Here is a 26,205-nt window from a genome sequence, read left to right on the forward strand (position 1 = left end):
AAAAAAAAAAAAAAGAAAAGAAAACACCAGTCAACATGCATATATCAAAAAGTCATGACAAACGAGTGTAATGTCTCTCTCGCTCTCTCTGACAGGGCCTCTGTCCCAGCTGATAAAAAGAAAGTGGTACAGACGACACAGCCTATCTTTAGAAAGGCTTTTAAAACAGTCCCACATGACTTTTTCATGAGTGAACCACAGGAATAGTTTAAATGATAAAAAGGGGGAAAAAAAAGGGGGACAGGGGGGGAGGGGGAAGGCGGAAAGTGATTAAAAACCCCAAACCCTAGCCTAAAGTTATCAGTAGCATAATGACAGCCTGTGAGAACTTATCGATTTGAGGAATCACAGCCCTTTGAGCAACAGTGAAGGAAGGAAGAATGCCCGATTTGTGCTTAGCATCACACCAGGGAGGCTGGGCACGCTGCTGGCGTCCTCACCAGACTTAAAGAACAGAAAATCAGTCTGACAGAAGACCATATATACACACTGAATCAGACTACATTCTTGTAAGGGTAATGGCAACAGGAGTGGGGACCTCAGAAGCGAAAAGTGATGGGGAAGCTATGGGTTAGCCAGCAGGAATGAAGCAGCGTGAGGGTCTGAAGTCACACATTAAACAAGACGAATTTCAGTCTGGGACAGGATGACGGAACTCTTCTGCCTTCTGCGGCATCAGGGAAAAGTATACAGCATATTGTATTTCAGCCTGGGATTCATATTTTTTAAAAAATATGCATTAAATAGTGTCAAGAGAGTAGAAAGAATGATAATAGGTTTAGAAAACATGACCAGGGGAAAAAGGTTTAAGGAGTTGAATTCATTTACCCTGGGAAAGGGAACAGAGAGAGGGGAGCTGCTAAGAGCCTTGCAATACACACAAGCTTCTTGAAGAAAGTAAACAAGCATTTGCTAACAGCGGAGCAAGAACTTGATTGGCATCAGGTAGGATTTAGAGGAGACAAGTATATCAACTACAATGACTGTCAAGAAGAGATTATCTATAGCTGTGTGGAGTCATCGTTGGAGATGTACAGATAAACAGCCACAGCAAAATTCTTTGTCTGCAACTTTATAAAGCATAAACAACTAAAATTTTGTTGGTTTTGCTACCTTTTCCACTTGGGTCAGCAACTCTGAATTCACAAAATGCATATACTTGCTTCTGCTTCAGAGCATCTGGATGCACAGGGTAACATTTTTATTTCCTGTTTTCCTTTCATTTCTGTGATTCAGTGCCATTACCTGGGTCTGTTTTGCCGGCTTGATGGGTGGCTTCCCACAGCAATAAAACCCAGAAACACTGCAATTTCTGTTGCCCCTCCTGAACAAAAGGTTTATGAAGAATATGACTGACCGGATTCCTGAAAGACAACAGATGACCTTTTGGAGGTCATGTCACCTAGACCACCCCCAAGGCTATCCTGATTTCTGAACAGGACAAGAAAAATCAGGCCACCATAACATGTTTTGGCTGGGTTTTTTCCCACCCTGCTGACCCAAGCAGTTTTCCCTATGGGCCAACGTGGATTTACCAGAGTTAGGAGGGAACTGCATTCTTCCACCAAACTCTCTGTACAGGTCTGCAGGCATGGGGTGCAGTTGCAGCTGCACTCTTCCATGCACCCAGAGCAGGGACTGTCTCTGACACCCTCATCCCTCAGTAGCAAGATTCATCCACCAGCTCTAGAAGCAGGATCATGGCCACTGCCCACCCCTCGCACTGCGGTTCCTGCAGATGGCTCCCGTCTGGGTAAGAGACCACACAGGCAAGCTGGCAAACACATCCCTTCCTGGGGGTGCTGGGAGGAGCTATAGAAGTGCATAGTGATTAAACCCAAGCCTGATGGCTATTTCATTCATATTAAAAAAAAAAAAAAACCACCAAAAAACCCACCCACCAATAAAAACAGCAACAACAGGAAAAAAAACCGACCCCAAAAAGGTGAAAGGAGGACTCCTGAGAAACACAAGAAACTGCTGCTTATAAAAGGCTTCAGCAAAACGTCTGCTCACTGAAAAGCTTTAATACAGAAATACTGCAATGGCAGGAAGGTAAGGGGGAGCAGAAATAATACGCAAACAATAAATAAGTATGCTGAGAAACAACAGGGAATTACAGGCGGGAGGCAGACGTGAGGAGGAGAAGGGAATGAAGGAACCAGTAATGGGGACTACAGCAGCATCCCACAGATGCTGGCCATGAGAGAATTGCAGAGGAACATTCCCAACTTCACTCTTTCCTCATTTCAGTTTTTTTTTTCTAAAAAAAATTAAAAATCCAGGCAGAAGAAAACACAAAACTGCTTGTAGTGCTGTGATTGCAACCGATTGATAAATATTTCATTCAGGAACTAAAAAGGCAAGAAAGAGCCCTCAATGGCTCACCCTGATTTTCTGCAGACAAGTGGCTTTGATTACTTGGGTTACATTTACATGAGGTTTTGACCTTCCTGAATCGCTCTGGAGCCAAATGTTCACGTGGGCCCCTCTGTGCATCATTCACTATTTAAAAGTTGTACTTAATGCTACAGAGACTGAATGTGCTTCAGGCATCAGATCATTAAAGTTCGTATTCTCTTATATTGAGCAGAAAATAGAATAGATTCAAAATTTAAAATAAAAAAGAAAACAAAACCAAACTAGAGTTGCATGAGTTGCTGACACATGGCAGGTGTGCTACATTATCACACCACCTACCCCCAGGCCAAAATACTGTAACACCTGTGAACAATATTTTCTGTTTCACACACTACCTAAACAGACTGTGCTCCAGCGCTCCCAAGCTGGTGACCTGCCTAACCTCACAGAAATCAGGGAATCAGATAGGCAAGGAACAGGTCACAGCATCAAGCCCATCTCCTTCAAGGGCTTCCCGCTCCCTCCCACCAGATATTTCTTTCCAGCTCAGGTGATGTAAAAGCCTACAAAGTAAAACAAAAAATGATGAACTGTAATTTAAACTATCAACATGGCTCTTCTGATTTCCTGGACATCTTACAAGCTAGAATACAGCAACAAAACCAGTTGGGTTTTGTTTTATTTTACTGAGTGGTGCTTGGAAACATCACCGTACATCAATGATGTACAATGTACAGCCTACTACTTGCAAAAGCGATATGGTATTACGATTTTTTTCCCACTTTTGTAGTGAATGGATACTTTCCCCCCATTTTTATGGTTTAGGGGTGGGATTCTTCTTTTGCATTTTTTGTAGCCTTTTCTCCAACCCAGTGTGGTTCAAGGATGGAAAAAGGGAAGCACTTGGGGCAGAGAAGACAGAGGTTTTGCAGTCAGCTGGCTAACGCCTCTCTCAGCCAGGCACTGCCATTCCCATCGCATGAGACGCATGTTAGCACTGCGGCCGAAAGCCCGGCACAGGCCACACGCACTGCTGGCCTGAAGCACACTCAGCTTCAGCTGGCCACAGCGTTTTGCATAAACCTGCCCAGAACTGAGCCTTTTAAAATCTTTTTTAAAGAGGTCATGAATCATTTCTTCTTGGAGGCAGCCATCCAACACTGGAAATGCAAGACAAGGTGCTCGAGCGATGGCTTCCCCCACCGCATCCTAGACCAGCACCCACTCTCCATCACTGGGGAGGCTCCAGGTTTTCTTGAACACTGGATTAAAACATATGGGAAAACCTCCAACTCAGGCAGATGTAAAAGGAAGGAAGAAGTCACAGGCAGCAAAAAACCACAGAGGAACCATCCCTGAATCCATGGGTCCTAGCTAAAGCCGGCTCTGTCTGAGAAGAGTGATGGTGCTGAGGCTGGGACAAAAGTGCTCCTAAATTAACCTTCCTCTCCACACACACACACACACACACACAGAGTATCATTGTAATTTTACATTCTATTTTTCAACTTTTGAAGGTATTAAATGTGTCTGATGCAGTAAGGCTACATGGTGAGGGATCATAGCGTGTTTAGTCATAATAGCTTTTGTTTTTCTGAAATGGATTATTCACTTTGTATTTAGATTTTAATCTTCTGGGCATTCACGTCAGTTTTGAACGTAAAACACACCCTGCAATATCAAGTAATAGACTTTCCAGTTTGGAGCACCACGTCAGGAAACCACTGGCTCCCCAAGCAAATTAAAATCTTGTGAGTCTGAACGACTAAACCCATGGCATCAAGCAGCCAGCTTTTTATGCCTGAACTCTTTTAGGAGCCCCATGCTCCCCAGCACTTTCATTACCTGCTACAGATCACAAAAACACCATTTATTTGGAACCAGCAGCTAGCCCATGGAACCCATGCTTCAGGTTACACTGGCACCCCAAAACCATCCTCCCAGCCCTACGCAGAGGGCACCTCAAAGCCACCAGCTGTTAAATAATGTGTTGGACGCAAACCAAGACCCACAGATGGTGTGGGAGCAGGGACTTCCAGGAACGACTCAGTCAGTGGAAACGCACGGAACAACAAGAATATTTACGGCGGATCCAGGCATCTGCAGAGTAGAGCAATCTCAGTTAAAATCACCGAGTAAGCGGGATTCTCTCCCAGCTTCAGTTATGCTTTGGTTACGTGTTTTAGCTACATGTTTCCAACGCACATATTGTCCCAATGCATACTAGTTAAGTCCTGAGGGTCCTTTGCATGATGAGCTCTACAAGGAATTAAGAGCAAGCTTTCTCTATCTTCACGTAACATCCCAATAAAGCCAAAACCTTTCACCATCTGTGCAGCTACACGAAACTATGAGGATTTGAAGACCAGCATCCAATACAGCCTGACAAAAAATAGCTATCTTTAAAGAGGTTCTAACCCTTTTTACCTATTAAACCCTGAAATGCTATACATACAGCTGTTTAGTAATTACATTATATACTCCTGACCCAGTATTATACTGGATTAACGCTGTCTCTGAAGATGGACATTACCAGATCTGGCAACTCCTCCTCAATGTGTATCACTATCTTGGGACTTAAGAGACATACAAGTGACAACAGTTCAGAGAGGCCAGAAAGGGTTGAGGCAATGGGGACAAGCCAGGTGGCTTGAAGTGCCCCTGCAAGACAGTGGTCAGAAAAAGAACAGGGGAGGAAGGGAGGAGGGGAAGAGTAAGAAAGTAGAAAGTGGCAATGATGCAGCTTTAATCACAAAAATCCAAGTAAGAGGGAATGGAAAAACTCCTACAGCAGAAAGAGGAAGAAAAGCTCTTTGCAGCTTTTAAATCACTGGGGATTCAAAAAAGACAGTCAGTCACATAAACCATTCACGAAAATCATTCAACAAGAATTGAGCATTTAAAAAAAATAAAAATCTATTCTGTATCAACTTTATAATTTGAAAGCAGAAGCGAAGATAATTAAGGTAGATGCTGTATTTCCTAACTCAGGAATTAATGACTTTACAACCTGAATTATTTCCTTCCCCACCTTCTTTTCCTTATGCATAGCTCTGCTAAATGTTTAACAGTGTTTTTAAGGCTACAAACCACTAATTTGGTAGCTACTAAATAATCCAAATGATCTCTCTTAATTTAAGGGAGAATCCTACAATACAGAAACAAAATGAATGACCCTGTTCAGCATGCTGAGTTTCAAACTTGTCTCCTGTGCTAAAACCAGGGAAGTGCCCAAATTGGTGAAACAGGTCCATAAATGGTGGCTTTTTCCATCCCTTCTCCTGACGTTGTGCAGGGCGCAATGCAACACTCTCTGGGCATGTGACAGAGGACTGCTGTGTGTTGTATCTACTAATTATGTTATGCCAATCCATTTATTTCAGTACCATTCAGATTACAGAGTGTAATATTCAATTTACTTACATTCTACATTATGTGGTATTAGAGGGTGGAAAAAAATGGTAACTGTCTCGCTCCTTACCAGAAAGATTTGCCCAAGAAAGCATTTAATATTTCAAAGTTTAACTTATCAAACAATTTTGATATCTTAGTGCAGAATTCAACCTTCTCAGAAGCTAACGAATATGCAAAAAATACAGGGAATTACTCCCTACTTCATCATAAACTGTGGTTCCAACAACCAAAAACTTCTACTAGTAGCTCTGGCTGATGCTAGGTAAACAACAGAATTGCATTTCACCTCTTTTGTTCACTCTGCAGTCTGTTTTCTGTGGGGACAGAAAATCTCCATGCCAATATTCACATGGCCATTACATCTGAACTAAAAAATGAATGAAGTCATCCACCCCCTCCCTGGATGTCACGAATGCCCTGGGGATGCAGTACCCTGCAGCTGGGGTTCAGCCCACTCTGCTCTCTGTCGCCTTCACTATATGTACGTGTTTCACCACAGCTGAGGCCACAGAAACCATACCCTTAAGAAATCACTTTTTTAAAGGTTTGCAAAGCAGCAAGAAACCAACCAATCCTTCCCCCAGCTCCAGAAGAGCATTAATTATCCCTACAGCAGCCACAAACTTTTTTTGGAGAGATACAGCCATGCAAGTACGCCAAAAGCACCACCAACAAAACAAGCACGTCAGATACATGCTGGATGTTAGTTAGGGGGCTCATTGTTTCAAAGTGTCTTGCATACTGACATCAGTGCTTCATGGTCCCCTGTCCCAGCCCTGCTTGTCTAAACTCTACCTGGTATATATTTATGTCACCTGTTATTAAAATCCTGTAATGCTGAAGTTTCCATATTCCCCACAGGCCATTTATTCTGTTGATTCCCTTACTGTTTATAGCCTTACTGTTTAGGAAAATTTTCCCAAATGTCTGACCTAATTCTTCCTACTTGAAATGTAGGCACCCTCCTCCTCACCCTGATGACAGTGGATGCGTAATATGGCTCTGCAGCTTGCAGACTGTTGCCGTTCGCCCCTCAGACCACTTTCTCCTCTGCCTCTTCTGGCAAGTCCTATTTTTAGCCCTCTCTCAGGCTCTCTTCTCTCTCCCATAAGTCCACCTCTTTCCCAAGCAATAGCATCCAAGCCCCACTTCCAGCTGAAGATCAACTGTGCTTACTGGTGCTGAAAAGATTGCACGATTGGCTTTATGTCTGAAAACAATATTCCTCTTTATACCTCCTGGTAGTAGAGTTCAATATTTTCACCATATTGTGACACTTATCAACTTAGTATTAACCTTTGATCTGTCCATAATCCCACACTGTTTTCTCGAAACTCCTGCCTACAGGTTTCCCAAGTGGAAGAAAACTACCTTAACTACATTATATTCAATTAAAAGTAAGGAAAAAACCCATCTACTAGGTAGATACTACTTTTGTCTTTTTTCAGTTTATATTTTAAAAGTTCCTTCTCTTGTGCCGAGTATCATTCAAATGAGTGAAGTATTTACTAACTTATGAGATCTAGTTTCAGTGACAGAGTGCACATGATTTATATTAGAACAACTGTGGCTCCCTGTATAGAAAGCACATTCGAGCCATGATACTCTCTTATTTATTGAGATATTGGGGAATACCAGTGGGAAACATTGCAAATTTCACTTATAGCTTCCATCTACTGCTGAAATACTCACTCCAGAAACAGCCACCTCAGTCCCTGGCAGGTGTTAGGGGCATTAGCCATTTGCCTGGGCTGACCCCTCAGCAAGTTTTCTGTAGCAGTTTCACAGGAGCTGAGAACATCTTCCAAAAAATGCAGGAACTCGGCATGATCCTCCATTTTCAAGAGCCTCAGGGCCATTAAGGTGACCCAAGTAGCAGTGCTGGCAGTGTCATAACTTAGTAATAAATTGGGAGCAAGCTCACATCTGCTAGGGAAGTCTAGTCTACCCCATTTTATGGTCTCTAGCCAAGCCAAGCACATTAAGATAGGTATTACTTCTGTGTACCTGTCACTTCTTGTAATACGCTTAGGCGAACCTATGGCTGCAAGCCAGAACCCAAACTAATTCAACACAAGCAATGCTTTTGGGGAAAAGTTACTTGCAACGGAAGTGTCAGGTCCCTTTTGATATGCTGGCAAATGTTTGCCTCAACCCTTATTGAACCAAAAGTTAAATGGTGAGGAAAGACTGCAATTTCAGGTTAATCTGGGGATCTTCATATGCTCGTGAAATGAACTACATGCTATGCCTCGCTAACGAAAAATGGAAAAAACAAAAGCCTGATGGAATCTGATTCCTTTATACCTGTATTTTAAGAACAGTTTTGGTATTAGTTGCTTAAGAGGGAACAAAACCCCAACCTACAATACACCCGTAAGGAGAACATCTGCTCTTCCTATCCCTGGTACTGACACTGAAATAAGCCGCAAGCACACGATGCCAAGGAACAGGCTGAAGGCCAGTATAAGATACCATTTCATTCAAACCAGTTGCTAGACAATGGCTGGCATTCAGCTGACTGAAAACTTGCAGAGAAGCTAGTTCAAGCTGGCTTAAGTAGATGCAAGTGTGGACTTGGATATTTAGGAGTTCTTAAGAAGAAAAGCAGCTTGCAATATTTCAGGGTGGGGTTCTGAGACTTCTGGGGTTTTTCGTCTAATCCATTGGTACTAAATAAGACCAGAAACATGGCAAGATCCTTTGTGCCCAGAACTACATCTAAGCCCCAGAATTACAGCTGTAATTAATGGATTTTGCAAGCTAGGGGAGGAAAAGAATCAACTGGGGAAAAAACCTAAACCAAAACCACCCCAAAAAACCCAGCAGCCTGCAGACTGAGCAAGTTAAGGATTTCTTCTCTTGCTCACACACAAGCATACAATAAAAGGCGCAACTCCCAATACACGCATATTCCAGGCTCTTCCCTGTTTCACCCCGTTTGTAATCTTTTATGGTCTCGTGAAAATGTGCTGCCTTCAGGAAGATGAGGGTTCTTTTTCCTTATTATTTCATCTGCAGCTCAGCACATTGCTTGACCTATGCTGACATGACCTTAAGTAAAACAGGCTCAAGTATACAGTTTCACCATCCCTAAAGCAAGACGTATTTTATTATGGTTTTTCTTTTTTCTCTCCTTCCACTCACACTTCAGAGAGGAGGAAATGCCTGCCATGAATTCTTGTCCGGCATTTTAAATACCACATGAAGCACTTTCCATGCCAGAGAGTCTCCCAAGGACCGTAAGCCCTCCAAGAAAGAGAGGTGTAAATACCTTTGTCCTTCCCCAGCAAGTGGGAAGCAGCTGGGCTAGAGAGGGAGCCAGCAGCCCCTGTGAGCCACAGCACCCACCCAGCCCTGGGTGCTGCTCCAGCCCCACGCTGGCACCAGCGAGGACTGAAAACACCTCCGCCGGGATAACCAGCCACTTCACCAGCTCCATTTGTAACCAAAGAATTGGCAAGGACCCAAAAGCTACCAATTTTTGCTACGAAGATCGCTCATTTATTTTTCAAGCAGCCGGCTGTACTACCCTATATCCTGCAGCCATACATTCATTATGGCCAGTCACATTGAGTTACGTGTGGAAAGGCTGAATTATTACCTTTTTGCAACAAACTTGGTGTTGTAACACCCAGAAGTCTCACACGGGACAGTTTTGTAGGTTATTAAACTATACACATTTTTGTGCTCTACAAGCTTTTAACATTCAAGAAAGACCATGTATAGCTATAAATCTATGAAATACATTATAAATAATGCCACATGTTCAAATTAGTTTGTTTTTATGGGGAAGACTATTCCCTTAGTTTACTCCTTTCATGCTGAGGCCACAGCACTCTATAAGGTACAGCAGATCTATTACTGCAGCTGAATAAAAGGCAATCTTAAAACTCACATCCAATGGAGATAAATCCAAACTTTTCCATATATGCTATTACCTTTTGACATAAGAATAGAAATTCCACCAAGTCACTATTGTACATCTGTTTTAAACACTCTTCAAAACAGAAAGGTTGGATTTTGGTTTGGGGTTTGCAGCTGGTTTTTTTGTTGCTTTGGGTTTTTTGGTTTGGTTTAGTTTTTTTCGTTAGTCTTTTTTTTCCCCAAAGATGGCTCATGTTGTCATTCCTTGTCCTCTCAGAGGATGACCCCTGGCTACTGTAGCATGTTAGAAAGCAGATTCACCAAGTCATGTATGCACCTAGCAAGCTGAAGTCTGGCACATATCCCTTCCAACTCCCCCTCATTCAAACAAAATTTATACAGTGAAAAACCTGTGCCACAGAAGTGGGGGGGAGGGGGGGGAGGCTATTTTCAGACAAGACCAAATGTACTTGAATGAAAAAAACCTACCTAAACTCAGTCCTGAGGAAAATGACAGAAAGGGAAGAGTGATTCAGCTTTGATACTATATTGGCTATAACTGTCTTAGCAATTTGCATCATTACTAATCTCAGCAGTGGTGCCTGATCTGTACAACAGGATTGACAGGTACCCTAAGCAGATGCAGATCTATTTCCCAACCTATACACTTTTAAAGGCAAAAGGGTCTGTAATTTTCCTTCAAACTACCAGTGCAGGTTTGCAACATGAGCTGCAGCATACTTACAGACCCCCCCCCACTCAGGCATGGGCTTTCTAAATCGTTTTAATTTTCAGGTCTTGACAGGCACAGGGAGCGTGCTGTTTGGGATCAGAGTAAAGCCAGTGCAAAGCGTGTGGATGTCAGGTCCTCAGCCCTGAACGTTTCATTGTACAGATCTCCTTCTGCCCCTTGTGTAATGCAGGCATGGGTGTATGCTTCTCTCCCAGTTTATATTTATCCCTGGCCCAGGTGCTATTTTCCAACAGTGAACACAAGCTTGCCCATGCTGAGGGCTCTGAAACAAAGGCAGGAATTTTTTCCCCCTCTACACACACCTCTCCATGTGTGCAAGTCATTAAAATGATTTCATACAAACCAGGTTCACGTGTCAAGGAACAAGTGACCTGCAGTTTTTGAATGTTCAAAGCCAGCATATGTTTGGCCCTACACTTTATTTATGTTCTATATGTACTTTGCCTCTCTGAAGCCTACAGCAAACAGCTGTCATTAACATTCAACCCTTCTGCTAACATTTTCCTTAATCCCTAACTGACTTTCTAGCCTATAATTAAACTTTCCAGCTGCCACACTCAGAGATGGCACCAATATCCATCATTTGTTTCTAAGCAGTACCTAAAAAGCTCTTTTTCCCATTTCCAAGACCACGGGCTAGAACCAAAGCCTCTTACACTTAGAGGTTTTAGGCTAAAAACCTTCCATTCACTTAGAAATTTTCCCATCCTTTACTAGGGAAATTAAATGGCCAAGTAGTATTATCTTAATAATTAAACTAATGCATTTTTATAGTGCCAATAGGTGGAGTGCAAAGACCTTGAAAACTGATGGATAAACGCTGCAAGTGCTTCCACATTTTGCATGGAAAATACGCTGGAAAGAGCTACACACCCGCCACCACTTACAAAGCTGTTCAACCCAAGCCCAAAGTTTAAACAGCAGCTCTGAGATGAAAGAATTAAGATTTGGAAAGACCTTCTGAAAGAATGTAATGGATGACCAAATATCCTTCTTTCAGCTGCAGCAGTGAATTGGGGTTAGTGCCTCAGTCTTGAAAAATCTGTTTCTCACATTCATGTAAATGATTACTTGAACAGTAGAAATGGTTGGCGGCATTTTTGTCTGATGCTATTGTTACAGCCTTCAAGAGGACTTGGTATTTTATGAGAAAATTACTGGCTTCACAGTTGAAAAGGAAGGGAGAACACTGTATTTTTTTGCTGAACCGAGTAGGTCAGGGCAGCGCAACACCCACTGTGGGCTTAAGGAGAATGACAACCCACAAGCCCTTCAGATCCAGGGCAACAAAACCCCACCAGACAGCCACAAACTCGTATTACTTTAGTATCCCCAAAAATCTGGGACATCTGCTAAGCCTCCGAGTCCACAAAGCTCCTCCGCCCCAAACCTGAAGGCTGGATAACCACATGCAGGATCCTCATTCATGGAGCTCTCCAACTTTGCGCACCACAAAACAGGAGCCAGCATCTCCAAACACTGTCTATTATGTAGATAGGGCAACATTTGCCAGACTGCCGAAGCACTATCATTACAAATAGCAAGCAGGCTCCATTCATAACATCACTGGCAAGCGTCCATCGGCATCCTGACAGCCCACCAGCCTGCAGCAGTTACATCGCTTGCTGATGAAGATGTGGGGATGTTCGGGGTCAGCCACCCCCGTGACTCCTCCTGACATGTTTAGCAGTTGCAGCATGCTTTGGCTTTGCTTTTTGCCTCACATGGCAGAGACAAATTGAGCACTGAGATCCAGCCTTCACATTTCTGAAACCACAGGCTGGTTTCACGGGGGATGAAGGCTGCAGCCTTGCTGAAAGTTTTCTGCTGTTTAAACAAAGCAGGCGGCACCTCCAGGAAAGAAACACGTTCATTTTCAATCTTAACCCACTGGATGAAGTTAACAATTTAACATTAAGTTTTTAATGTTGCAAAATATTTCAATAACTGTGCAGGATTTGTCAGCTACCATAAGGCTATTTTAGTAGGCTACCAGGAGATTAATCATTCGGGTTTTGTCAAGTCTAAAAGCATCACTGCTCAGTGAAGAGATCATACCAGACAGGTGCAAAAATCCAAAGCTTGGACAGCTAAGACTTGTTCCTAGCGGCAAGGCAAGAAAGGTCAACATTTTGAGTGGAAATTAATAGGCTTTAGTTTCTATCTAAACTATAGGTGCAACTTTCCTCCCTCCTTACATTAAACATATAATTTTAAAGCTGAGTTTTGAAGAGTGCACTTGACACTCTTTAGCTTCAACTATGTAAGCTCTGAGAGGCTGGGAGAATGCGAAAACAGTATTTCATTGAAAACTGCTTGCCATGTTTTAATCACAGGGTAACTCTACAAGAGGTGTGACTGATGCAATTTAAATTTTCACCTGACAAATTGAATCTTTGTGGCACCTACAACAAAGGATGAAGCAGAGCAGTCAGCTACCCGCCCCAGGAGCTACTACAAAACATTCTTGAGATGGGGAAGCAGCATCTTGCAGCATCCCAGGGTGAAACAGCCAGGAGGGCCAGGGCCTCTGTCCTTGCCCCCCCGGCTACATTCTAGCTTCAGTCTTCTGAAGTGGGGAGGACATTGGGCAGCCCCACTGATAAGGAATGCTGTGGTTTACAAGGAAGGCGACAGAGAAATTGATTTGAAGGGCTTCATCTGCGCCCAGGAAGAGCTCTTCGCTCTGTACTGGCAGTTCTGGCAGGGAGGACTAAGGAGCTTGATGAGCTTTTTACTCACGTCAATGAAAGTCTTACCTATTGCCAGCCACTACTTTCTTTCCCTATAGAAGGCAATAAACATTCCAAGCTCACCGTAACTTTTCAAGGAGTCACCTTTTTCTAACAGAGTGCACTTGTCATGATGCCTTTCCATTCCAATTCTGGAAGACAGCTATGCATTTTGCAGAGCTGTCATGTAAAGCGATGTTAAATATCACTATTAGATACTGATTTTGTATCTCTCTAATATTACTCATCAATAATTCCCTTATGTGCCTAACTAGAGTTCAGAAAGAAATGAAGTTCTAAAACCTTGCACAGAGTAACTTAAAATGGGGGTTCCATACACCACAGTTTCAGAAACCTAGGTTAAATTAGAGAAGGTTGCCTTCATTTTAAGACCCTGTATAACATGCCACCAGAAAGTAGGATTTCTTGATTGAGAATCTCAAGATATTGGGCTTACACATGCCACTAGTCAGAGTGACTTCTGTTCAGCCCACTTCTCCCAACTAGTATGTTCTAAAGTAGGAAACAGTCCTGTTCATCATGTAAACATTTATTCAGACTCTTATTAATGTTTGTGCTATCCTTCAGAATTTCTGGACAGTTTCTTTCAGGCTCAGCAGCCAACATTGAATTAAGAAATATTTAACCACTAGTATTTTTTTAAATAAACAGCACGTATGGAGAAATAGTTGCTTATCATATCTACTTCACAAAATCAAAATACAGCCAGTGGAAACCAGATACAGAACACTTGCCTTTGGCTGAACTAGTTTTGTTTAGAAAATGAACAGACAATGCATTTCCTTGGCCGAGACCTTGGTTTGTTTGCCAAGCCCCATCCTGCACTGATTTTTCTTCTTACAACAACATCCCAGGCGCAGAGAACACTATCAAGGAAGCAGACTTGCAGTTCTGCAGGTCAGAAACAACGATAGCCCTGGCATGCCTTAATAAAAAGGCAGCAAAGCACTTTTAGTGAACTACATAATGTAGTATGTAGTCAATATATCTGTTTTATCCCATTATAACTGCTTGGAAGCTAGAGAACGGATATCTTCCTAAGGCAATTTGTATCTTTATAACATTTATAACATGATGTCTTGTTGCTGCATCATCTATCACATGCAAGCATTTTTTTACTAAAGAAAACAAAAGGCAGAGCAAGCCTTCTTACAAATCTATGGAGATATTAAACACTTGTGTCAATTTCCACAAAGTGATTAGGAAAAGGAACCATAACTACACTAATTGCATTCTTCAAAGCAACACAATCACAGAAGGTCACAGGCGGCATCTTCCTTCACACCAGCTGCTTGCTTCTTTGATAGAAGAAACACCAGCACGAGTTAGAAAGCAGTGCTTCAAATGATGGAAAATGCAGGAAACTGCAAAACTGCAATAACCAAACTGCTCCTGGGGTGTGGTTGAGGTTATTCAGAACAACAAGGAATGGGGAAAACGCACTGATCATACCTGCACAGCAGACAGGTAAAAACAGAATTGGAGCTGAAGAGGGACAGAGTCCCAAACCAGGTAACAAGGTTACTTTAATACAGAAGTTACAGAAGCTGCTGGTATCCTTCTGGCCAGTGTAACACAGAAACTACAAAAGCCTTGACTCCATTGGTAACCCCAAAATCACAGCATTTGCCCTACACTAGTAACAGACATTTTACGTCTGTTCCTATAGCACAGCAATGGGAAGATGGCAAAAATTTATAAAGAAGGAACTTATTTTTACTCTTCAGCTCTGCATCCTTAATTCAATCACTGTCCCCTCAGGCTGAGAAAAGGATGGGCTTCGCTTCTCTGGCACTACCATCTTAGCAGAGAAGTTGCAAAGTACAATATTCATGGTTTATGTATGAAGTGACTGTAAGAAAAATAGTTTTGGGTTTGCACAACGAAAAGTAAGTTAAGAAATCTGTGTCACACAACCAGCAAATGAGGATAAAACACTTTCAAACTTTAAATGTGACAGTCTGGATGGTTTGGTTTGGCTTTGCAAGAACTGTGGTCAATGGGTACGGATCAGAAATAACAACCTCAACACCAACACTTTGAAAAGAAAGGCAGGTTTCTCAAGTAACTTTAGTTATACCAGCATTTCACCATCACAATAATTGTGTGGCATATTTAGTTACACGCAAATGCAGGAAGGCACACAGTTTATGCAGACAGAAAGTGTAGCTGGGTATATTTAAATATATTGATAAAAGCAGTGGGCACTGTCTTTTTTCCCCTACCTTGGACAACCAGTGGAGGTTAAAACATTATCTCCTGACTCTTCTTCTCCAACCCATTACAGGTGCAAAGGAATTCCCAAGATAGGAATAAACTAAGACAGATCAACTATTGCCTAGTTTGATGATGATGTCATTAAATAGGGTGGCATGAGAAGTGGTTGTGAGTGGTGGTTGTCTTTTTTACTTTTACTTTTTACGAGATACCTAATATAGTCCATTAATATATTATTATAACCTATATATAGGAGTAGTGGCATTGAGAGCAGGATTGAACACGGAATGCAAACCAGGGTCAATACTAGGATCTAAACCAGCGTAGTCTGTCCACAGCCTCTGTCTGCTGCACTTAGCACACTACCCCTGCAAGTAAGTGATCAAGCCCTGACAGCATGTTGGCACAGTATTAAAGGACCCTCCTAATTGCCATGCCTCAAATTCCAGCTCTAAGCCTGCTAAGAGAAAGCCTGCAAAATTCTTTAATAAATCATAGAAATCAGAGATGGAAATTAGGTCATCTTGTCCGCACCTCCTACCCACACCATGACTTTGCTACCCCTACAGTGCTGCTGAGTGCTCTGTCTCAGCAACTCCTAAATGATTCAAATGCTGAGGTTTCTTCCAACTCCCTGGCCAAGCTGTTACACAGCCCAGTGAACCTCGCCATCCATACGCTTCCTCCCTACCAGCCTTGTCCTCTCCACTCCAGTTTTGCCTCTGCCCAATTTTGGTCTGTTCCTATTTACGTCTCCCTCCGAGTCCCCCCAAATCTGTTCTTGATGCTACCTCAACTACCACCCGGCAAAAACTGTTGCTCAGGAAACGTTCTTCTGTCTCTCCTGTGATCCCACTGTAGTGTGCTGCTATTTTTAGGAGAAAAAGGAGGTGGTAAGGGAATGAAAGGCTGCCAGCTCCAGCTGTACACGAATAATGCTCCAGTATGTGGAAACTACATTACAGTGTTTCCCTTTAAGCACATATAATTAACCAAAACTTTCAGTCTACTGGAATGATCCAAAAGAGAGCGACAGAAACAGAAAAGACAAATTCCAAAGTAAAAACCTTGTCATTTCACTTCACCTTTCAACCGCACAGCTGGGCCTCTCCTGCCAGGGTTGTTCTCAAGATCTTACGTCAGTGTTTGCCTAGCAAGACACATGGTAAAACCAGCCATGTACTGCCACTATAAAATGAACAGTTAAGAAACCTACTTACAACAAGAGGTAAGTGTGCCTTGTGCCAGACCCTCAGGCGGGAGTGAGACCCGTGTTTTACTCCTGCTTCAAGACAAGGAGCAGCTGCCTTTCGGAGGTCAGCACGTCGCATCACCCTCCCTAACCACCCCGGCCAACGCTGCTGCCAGATGCCCCATGCAAAGGGCTCTCTGCAACTAATGCCTGGACATCCAAGGCCGGCTGGATAAGCCAAGACAACCCTGCTTTCCTGAGAGCACACATTTATCTCTCACCCACCACCTTTCTCTTTATCAAACCTTGTTATTTACTGATATGCAAGGTTAAGAACTGCTACTAAGATCAAACCCGAGGTACTAGGTTTCTTGCCACAAATAATTCCCATAAGCAATTGGCAACGTTTCTCTCTCTATAGATGTTTATGTCCATATAGTGACTCGAGCGCAGCTGTAGGGCACCCGCAGCACTCACACGGCGCTGGGGAGCTGCCTGCCCCAGCCCTTGCTCTGCAACAGCAGTCATTTAACTGAAAGAAAACAGTGACAAATTCAGTGGACCTGGTGAAGTAATCATCTCCAGGGTCCTTTGAGACATTACAGTTTACTGACCTAAGCTACAATTTGGTAGGGTCAGATTTTGCTATCTCCACCTAAGTCAAATTGTGCCCTGCTTCACAAACAGGCTTACCAATTTCTGTGGGAAGACTGGCAGATAAAGATTCTTCCCAACGTCAGTCAGGGTGCAAGAACGGGTCTCTCAGCATAAGCATATGTTTTCTAATGTTTTCTAGGTCTGGAAGAGCTGCTTTTTTTTTTTTTTTTTTCCCTTCACAGTTTGTTTGCATTTGCTGGCTTATTAAATAAGGTATTATTTGCACCCAGTATGTCCTAGGCAATGAGGAGATGTTACACATAATTGCCCTCAGATTCATAAGGAGTAAACAAGATAACCTCTGCTACCAGGGACCGACTCCTCCTGCTCCATTGCCACCAGCAATGTCATGTTCCCCTGCTGCTGTGAGCGGTGTCACCTCCTGCCACTGGGGAAAAGCTGCTGGTGCACCCGGCATGTGGCTGCCTCCCAGGATTTACTCACCTCCTCCGCTCCTCTGGGGAGGTGGAGAGCGCTGAGGCTGAGCCACTGCAAAGGATGAAGCTCTGCAGATGAGTAACGTGGAGGGATAATCTCAAATGGAGAGGAGAGGAAGCAGGACAGGTGCTTGGCCACCCTCCTGGGTGATGGCTAGGATGGACAGAGCCGGAAGGTCCTGACCCAGCAGCGACCCCACCAAGGAGCCCCAAGGAAGGGGTGCCCAGCCAGTGACTGCAGCCAGGCGATGTGGGGTGGGAGCGATAGGCAGGAGCCTAGCCAGGGGAGCAGGACACAACCAAAGAGAACAGCAAAACGACAGGACTAAGCATGTGGCTTGCTCTGGCCTGACATGGGCCAACAGGTGTTTTCTCTTCCTCTCTGGCATGAACATCATCCATCAACAGGGCTCCAACCAAGAGCCCATCAGGATCTGCCATTCCCACTTCAAATATGTTGCCCCGCTTGCTACCTGCAGCCCCCCTGGGACCAAAACCTAGCCCCTGTATCAGGAAAAAGGCTGCAGTAAAAGCCAAGCAACAGACACATACCATACCTTGGTAGTTCAGATTTTAAAGTAGCCTGAAAACAGAGAAGTCAACCATTCTCCATTCCACGCAAAAGCTTTATTCTCCAACCTCTAACTCATTAAAGCAAAGCTATGACTTTTCCCTTCTGTCTCATTTGTCAGCAAACATAAGTTTCATACAAATACATGCACATGAGCATGTATCCGAAATTGTATACTGCTTTTTTTCTCTTTACACCCCCCCCCGCCCTTCCTGAAATACTTCTTTATACTCACATATGCTTTCCATTTATTCCAGCCCTTTACCCCCCCCACACGCTCTAGGTCCTGGGTTTCCACATTCCTCTTTAACCCTCTAAAGACTTTTCTCAGTGGGTTCAAACATCTCCCACGGATTTCGGTACTACTTTTGCTTCTCAGCTTGCTAACAGATCAGTTTTGATAGGCAGTGAAGCTACTGAAAGGGATTCTCTGTCTGTGGCACACAATGTATTTCCAGGGTCTATAAAGGCACGGGTAAAAAAATTGAAGGGGTCTATGTAAAAATGGGAATTTCACTCTTTTTTATACTTCTACGTACTTTTTAAACTTGTATTTATGTATTATCCTTTCATATGCTGTGTCCCATGTGTTGCAAATAGATTAACAAGTGATGTACAAGATTATTATAATTTTATTTTTGCTTTTATCTGCTTTATTCAAGAGCAACCAGCTCTGCTGATACAGCCAAAGACCAAGTAAAAAGTAAAGATTTCATTTTCCTTCAGAGACAAAAACCTGACAATTACTCAAACTGCATTATATCAACTACTTGGGAAGGGTGCAGGAGATACCGAGTTTGCTGTCTACACAGAACACTGTCTCAGATTAACTCAGTTGTCCCAAATACTGACCCATTTCTGCTTTTCCACAGACATTTAGTCCTTGGCAATCCTCCTGAGTTTCCTCTGCACCAACGCTTATGGTGACAACAATTGAGAATGGCAGGGGCAGGAGCAAAGGGCCCGTAGGATTTCTCTTACCGAAGCCAAGATAAGTGTTTAGGCTCTTCTTCCCCACTACCTGTGCTGTTCTTTTTAAGAACTGGAGATCTTTCTGAAGAAAACAAGCGTTTCTCTTTGGGTGTTTCCAGCCAGCTAATGCAAGAGGAGGTGCTATGTGTTCACATACGCATTTAGACTTGGACCATTCCCCAGCCATTAGAAATGGCTAATACTGGAGATTAAAAATTAAGAGAAACATGCTGTAAAACCTAGCTAATCCATCATCTTTTCAGTAGCTCATCTCTTTTAAAGGCTTCCTTTACAGCACTGATTCAAACTGCTTAGCAATGCTTATTTAAGTCCAGTTCTGGGTAACACTTTTATATACCCTATAACTTTCATACCAAACAAAAACAATCTATCATGATCCTTCGGAATAAACATGTTTCCAGCTTAATTTTCAGCTTAGTTGACAGCAATCATATTTTTCAATTACACACATGCATTTATTTTCATTTGCTTAGAGAGAAATTATGTCTGAATGGAACACTGAAAATTCAAACCCTACAGTTATATTTCCAGTTAAAAATGTGATAATTAAGATGCTAAAATACAATACCCCAGGACCACACTATACATACCAAAAAAACCACAATCCTGCAGACTCACAACAGCCCTCCCTGCATGGACCAACCCTTTGTTTTCAAAGTACAACATACATTGAACACGCACTGAACGTACACAGATTCTCACCCAAGGATGTATTTTGTTGTGAAAAAGTCACACATTTATCAATAGTTCCACGTTGAAAATGCTGTAGCTTGAGAGACAGAGCTGATACTTCATCTGATGAGAAACAAGCATTCTTTTATAACCACTTGTAAATAGTTTGATGTTTTCCCTGAGTCAACAAGCAGTCATTTACTGGTACATGAGATTTCCATGAAACAAGTCTGAATGTCACCCACCATGAATAACACATTTAACACATTTCAAGAACTTTCTGTTAACTCCAGATCATTCCTGAAATATGAAGAAGTGATACTTCACGTATTTTTTCAAAAAAACAACCATGCATAGCCAAGGCATTCACAACCATTGCACCAAACAGCAAACCTAACAAATACAGGTGCCAGCATGCTAATCCGGGTCAAATCTACCATCAGTGTCCATATTATATATAAACCCTCCCAACCTTCAAAGAAAAACCTGTGAACAGTATTTCTTTTTCATCAAAGACTAAATATTCAGCAGGTTTCCACTACAGACAACAAAAGACCTCACCCTGTTTAATTCAAAAATTGCGTTAAATTGTAGCTTCACCTTCGCTGCTTCTTCTCGGAGGAGAGAATAAAACCCCAACTCTAGGCAGACCTCGCCAGTTTTGCTGCAGTTCCCCAGCAGACAGACACAGCCCTACCCTGCAAGGAGCCAGGGAGGCGGAGGCGCGGGGGGGGCTGGGGCTGGGTACCACACCCTGCGGGCCCCCCCTGCTCCTCCTCCTCCTCAAGGCCAAACCTGCCCACCGCAGAAGCAGGCTCCCATCGGATGAGCTCCTGACGTGCATCTGACCAGCTCCCCGGTCATACTGGGCAGCCTTTGGGGAGAAAAGGCCATCAGCTGCATCATTAATGGAGGGATGCGACTGCGTGCATTTAGTTCGGGGAGAGGCCTGCGCTGTACTAGTCTGATTAAATATAACCGATGTATTTTTAATGCTTCTCGATGCGTTTTATGTCCTCTGCTGCAGCAAGCAGGTCTGCAGCACACTGACAGCTCAAGGAGCCTTCCTGCTGAAGCAGTGCTGTACGGAATAAACTTCCAGTGGCTCTTACTCTAATGCAGTGCTCTTGGGCTCTCTTCCCCCCTTATTGCCATGCAGGTCTCATCCCCACGTTAGAGCTGAAACTTTCCAGCCCAAGGAGACCAGCACAGCAGCGTTCACCCAGCCAATGTTATGCATGTACACACACAGGTGCAGCACAACCCGTGTATTTAACCACATCAGTGATGCAGCACGATGAGCTTGACCTTTTTAAGACTCTATGAAAGGACTGTTCTCTGTAGGCTTAAAGGAAAAGCAACTGACCAAGATTTACTAGTCAAAAACTTAGACGTTTTGCTTATAGTCTCTTTTTCTGTGAGATTTAGTTATGCTTGTTTTCTTTATACAAATCTCCCAGCTTTCTATGGACACAAACAAATGCTGACAATATTAAAAGTAAAATGAAAAAGATACAGTTCAGCTCGTCACAGTGTAAAAAGACAGATGCACGTGGGACATGCCTAACCCAGAGCTGTTTCGGTTGGGGTTTGGTTGTTTTGTTGGGGTTTTTTGGGTTGGTTTTTTTTGGGGGGTTTGTTTGTTGGTTTTTTTTTTTTTGCAAGCAGGCCTCTGAGTTGCAATCATTTTGACAGAAAAGACTTCAAATGTTGTGAGTACTTCCCCTTCGACTTACAAGAAACGCGCATGTTGAGTTGAGGGACTGCTCGCCACCTCTACCTCAGAGAGAAGCGGGCACTGGAGAACAGCACCCGGACCGACGGCCACCTCGGCCCAACGCCGTCCCCTCGAGCACAGCCCCGAGAGAAATAAAAGCGAGACACACACCCCGGCCAGGCTGGCTGTGCTTTGCTGCTCGAGACCATCGCAGAGCGCAACCGGCGTTACCGACAAAGTTTCCGCCCCGCGGGAAAAACAAGAGAACCTGAAACGCCAAAACGCTCCATCCGCCGCCCCGCAGCCCCGCTCCGGTCACCCGCCGGCCGCACCCGCGGGCTCCCCGCTGCCCCCTCCCCACAGACCTGGCCGAGCGCTCCGCGGGGCCGCCGCTCCCGCGCACCTGGGCGCCCGCGGGCCCGCGCCGGGCAGCCACGCGCGAGCCCTCCGGCGGGCGGCACCGGCAGCGCGGGCCCGGCCCGGCGGCACCGGCACCGGGGCAGCCCTTCGCTACCGGCCTGGGGCCGTGGGGCGGGGGCCGGAGCGGCGCTGCCACTGCAGCGGTCCAGGGCTGCGATGCGCTCCGTACATAGCCACACCCACCGCATTGCAGAAGCCACGGCCGGGGAGGAGGGGGGGGACGACACACACGGGGACGACAGCCCCCCCGCCACCGCAGGGCGCGCAACCCCTGCCGGGGGGTGGGACAGAGGAGGGGCCGGGGTGGGAGCCGGCTCCCCCTGCACCGCCCAGGCGCTGTGTCCCCCAGGTGAGGGAGGCAGCGAGCACCCGGGGAGGGGGGCTTGGGGTGCGCCCTACCAAGCCAGACAGCCCCCCCCCCCCCCCCCCCCCGTGCCTCTGCCGTCTACAGAAGTTTCCCCACAGAAATGCGGATTGCCCTAAAAATAAAACTGAATTAAAATTGCAACACCGCTTCCCCCCCCCCCCCCCCCGGCACAGCTGCGGCGGGAGCAGCCGTCCCCTCCCCACCGGGCCGCAGCGGCCCCCCAAGAAGCCCCGCCGGCTCCGCGGGGGACACCGCTCGCTGCCTCCCCCGGCGCCCCCCCCCGGGCATCCTGGTCTCGCTCACGCCGCCCCCCGGCCCCTCCGCCGTTGCCAACTTAAAAATGGCTCCTATGAAAGAGGTTATATATATATAGATAGATATAAAAATACGTATATATTAAGAAAAAGGTCGGGGGTGTGCAATCTACCCGCGCCCCCCCCGGGCATATCCGGTTCCCCGTGCGGGGAGGACACCGCACGCACCGCGGCGGCAGCGGCGGGCCGGTACCGGTACCTTGGCGGCGGCGGGCAGCGGCGGGGGCGCCCGGCGGCGGCGGCGGGACCGGGGCGCGGGGCTGCTCCCGGCGCGGTGGCCACGCGTCAGCAGCGGCAGCGCAGCCCGGCTCTGCCCAGGGCGAGCCTCCACCGCTTCCCAGCAAATCAGGGCTGCGGAGGCTCCTCCGGAGAGAGGGAGGGAAAAAGGAAAGGGGGGGGGGGGGGGGGGAGAAAGCGCGAGCGGGAGGGAAGGGGGGGGGCCCAGAAAGGAGGGGGGGGGGGGGGGGGGAAGAGAAAAAAAAAAATTAAAAAAAAAGCCCACGCCGTGGAGAACGGCAAAAGCTGGATATCAGCAGGTTTCTGAGGCCAGTCCCCCCGGCCTGCTGCTGCGGTGCGAGGGGGGATGCCGGGGGCTGCTCCCCGGGCATACAGCTGGAAGCCACCCCTGCAACCCGCACCGGGATCCCCACCTGCGTCTGGAGGAATCCGGCCGGGTTTTGGCTCAGCTAAATGAATTCTTCTCTTTCGCAGATGAGTTTAGCTGCTGCAGTCGCAACCAAACCCTAGTGATGGAGAGACTCCCTGTGAGCTTAAAAGCTGGGCACTGGCAAGGGCTGGCTTTGATTTACACGTGGGGTCTTTGCTTGGAGGCTGGGGGGTATCAGCCTTTTTGATTTTAATTTCCAGTGACAAACCACATACACTTAAAATCTGGACCCTATTTCACTCAGCAGCATCACCAAAACTGAAAAAACCCGCAGCTTCTGCCATATACCAGCTCCCAATGCAGAACGGCTAATGCAAAACTGGAAATGACTTCTGAGTTTTCACTATGATACAGACCTCAACATGCCACATGTCAGAAATCATCAAAAATCCCTAGTTCGTACAGAAACCATTTGGGAGGGGATAATCCTACTTGGACCATTGCATTTTGGTAAATGCGTAGCTCCTCTTGGAGCACGTAACTGAGCTCTCCACTAACTACACACATATGAGCAGCTATTGGATTTGAGACGCCGCCACACCACGGCGCCCAGAGGCTCTGCTTGTTGGCTTCTCTCGGGGGGCAGAAGCAGCTGAACTTGCTCTTTCTCAGCGGAGGAACTGGCCATGGGAAGGGTAGTGATGGCTGGCTACGGGAGAGCCACAGACCAGCATGCTCTCATACTGCGCCTTCAATCCTGTTGCAACATAGCAGATAAATTAAGCTTAGTCTCTCTTTAGATAGTGTATTTTGAGAGGTCCCCAAAACTCTAAGATCCAAATTATATTCAGGCCTCTCATATGGACTGGGGGGGGGGGGGGGGGGGGGGAGGGCGGGGCACGCAGTGGAAATGATGATATCTCCTTTAATTAGCAGCATCTCTGAGGGATTTAAGAAGGGAGAGGTTTTGCAGTAGGCAGCAGACGTACCATTTCTCAGATTTGCAAAACTGCACTGCTCTGTGTTTAGTGTAGAATCAGAGCAAGACATACCTGCTGTGCCGTTTAGCAGATCTGGCACATTGTAACGTGCGTAAGAAGGAAGGAAACTTCAAAAGGAAAATGTGTGCCATCAGCTACGAGAAGGCATACCTCTAGTCAAGCAGCTGAAGTAAAAAGACTCGTATACTCTTCTCCACCAGGAGCTCTGGAAGCCATCATTAATCACAAGGGACTGGACTTGACAGCTAAGACACACATTAGAGTTAACAAGGTTTGATTTGAGGAAGAAAAAAAACCCACCAAAAAACAAACTAAGAAGAGGACTGAGTTGGTCTGAATCAAATCAAGCCTCAAAAGCAAGCTAGGAGACCTAGGAAATCTTATTTGAAAAACAATACGAGATTTACCAACTCAAACTTTTGCAGCCCTTGTACTGCCCATTACAGAGGCAGCTGCTGGCGCTGCTCTCCAGCAGTAATACACATGGAGTGTTAGCACCTCCCAGCAACGCGCTGCCCTTGCACAGCACTGCAGGCTCATTTGCCCCACCGTTACAATAGACTCTGTGATCCCTTTTGTGGATATACTGCATATATAATAGCATCTTCCATCCAAGGATCTAGAAGACTTTCAGCCCACTGATTTAACTCAAAACGTCAAGTGGTATTACAGGCTGTTCCTATGGGCAGAAAACCTTTGCAATATGAGGATATGAGATAGCTGGTACCTCTAGGCTACTGATACGGACCTAAGTTTCAGGGCTCTCAACGTTCGCAGTATTTTTTTTTCTTCATTTTCAAATGTTACTAATTCCAAAGTGGGTTAGTTGGCCAGCTTGCCCTGATTTCTGTCAGATGGGAGCTCCATGAAAGTTGAGGCTTCCATGAATCAGCAGTTTTTAATTATTTAAAAGAAATGTTCTTCCAATAATTTATATCAAGCCCAAAACCATACTCCTCACACAGGTGGGAAACATGAAGAATCCCGCTGCACTTCACTGGAGTTTTCCCAATGTCTGTTTACACAAAAGCAAGCTTGGATGACAAGTCCAGGCAGTACTAGAAGAGACTGAGCTCCTGCCTTGCTGTGGGACAATTATTTTATTTTTGCTATTTTCTCGCCCCCCTGGAGGTGATGCTTTAGACCTGGATGTCAGGAACAAATGAGTTTAATGGTCCAATTTGAGTCTCAGCTTGTCCCAACTCCCAACACATCAGGCTCAGCGCAGCCCAAGGCAATCCTTTCTCACCTCCACAAAAGGCCCCACTGGCAGCCAGACACACAGCCCTGCTGCAGAGATGTTCTTAACTCCTCCATTACGCTCATTTAAAAACACCACCAGCCTGGGAGGGGCTCAGGATGCCACACAGGCGGTCGCCCGGAAGGCACAGGCTTTGAACCCTTCTCATCCTGCTGCTCTAGACACACCGGCTCTGTGTGCCACAACCCATGCACCATCTCCTCTCTGTTTTGGTGGCTACAGAAAACCTCTCCCAGCCTGATCCTGTCCGGTCATCCCCTCTTCTCTTCCCATATCCAGCGTGCCCCACCCTCCATCCCTGCTCAGCCCTTCTCCCCTCCCTCCACTTACCACCAGACCTCTTCACCAGCAGCCTCCCAACCCTCTATTCCTCCTTTGCCCTTACAAAAGGTACCTCTTCATCTCCCTCCCCTCCAAAGCACCTTCCTTCCCCTTGTGCCATATACCTTCCCCGAATTGTCTCCAGAACAAGATCCTCCATTTCCTACCCATGCAAGGAGCCAGATGCATATCCAAATTGCTTCTGTGTGGGGCTGGAAGCCAGGCTGCTCCCAGCATCTCATCCTTTGCAGGCAAAGGCACATAGCTGTCAAGACACCTAGGTAACCCAGCTGTATGAGCGAGAGTCAG

General features: G+C 45.4%; 1 protein-coding gene across 33 annotated transcripts in view; it reads right to left on the reverse strand.

Moving 5' to 3' along the window:
* EPB41L3 (erythrocyte membrane protein band 4.1 like 3) overlaps nt 1-26,205 on the reverse strand; it is a 145,338-nt gene that overhangs the window by 75,617 nt on the left and 43,516 nt on the right. For 4 of the 33 annotated variants that reach the window (XM_037379479.1, XM_037379478.1, XM_037379477.1 and 1 more), the window contains exon 1: nt 20,489-20,765. The exons of 4 other annotated variants lie outside the window; for them this stretch is intronic. The gene's annotated coding sequence lies outside the window, so the exon portion shown is untranslated. Of the gene's footprint in view, nt 1-20,449; nt 21,333-21,970; nt 22,098-22,905; nt 23,045-23,356; nt 23,464-26,205 lie in introns of those variants that run through there. 25 more of the 33 variants (XM_037379470.1, XM_037379472.1, XM_037379476.1 and 22 more) reach the window with 20 other exon arrangements.

The sequence above is a fragment of the Falco rusticolus genome, chromosome 3 (assembly GCF_015220075.1).
Source record: "Falco rusticolus isolate bFalRus1 chromosome 3, bFalRus1.pri, whole genome shotgun sequence".
NCBI classification, from domain to species: Eukaryota; Metazoa; Chordata; class Aves; order Falconiformes; family Falconidae; genus Falco; species Falco rusticolus.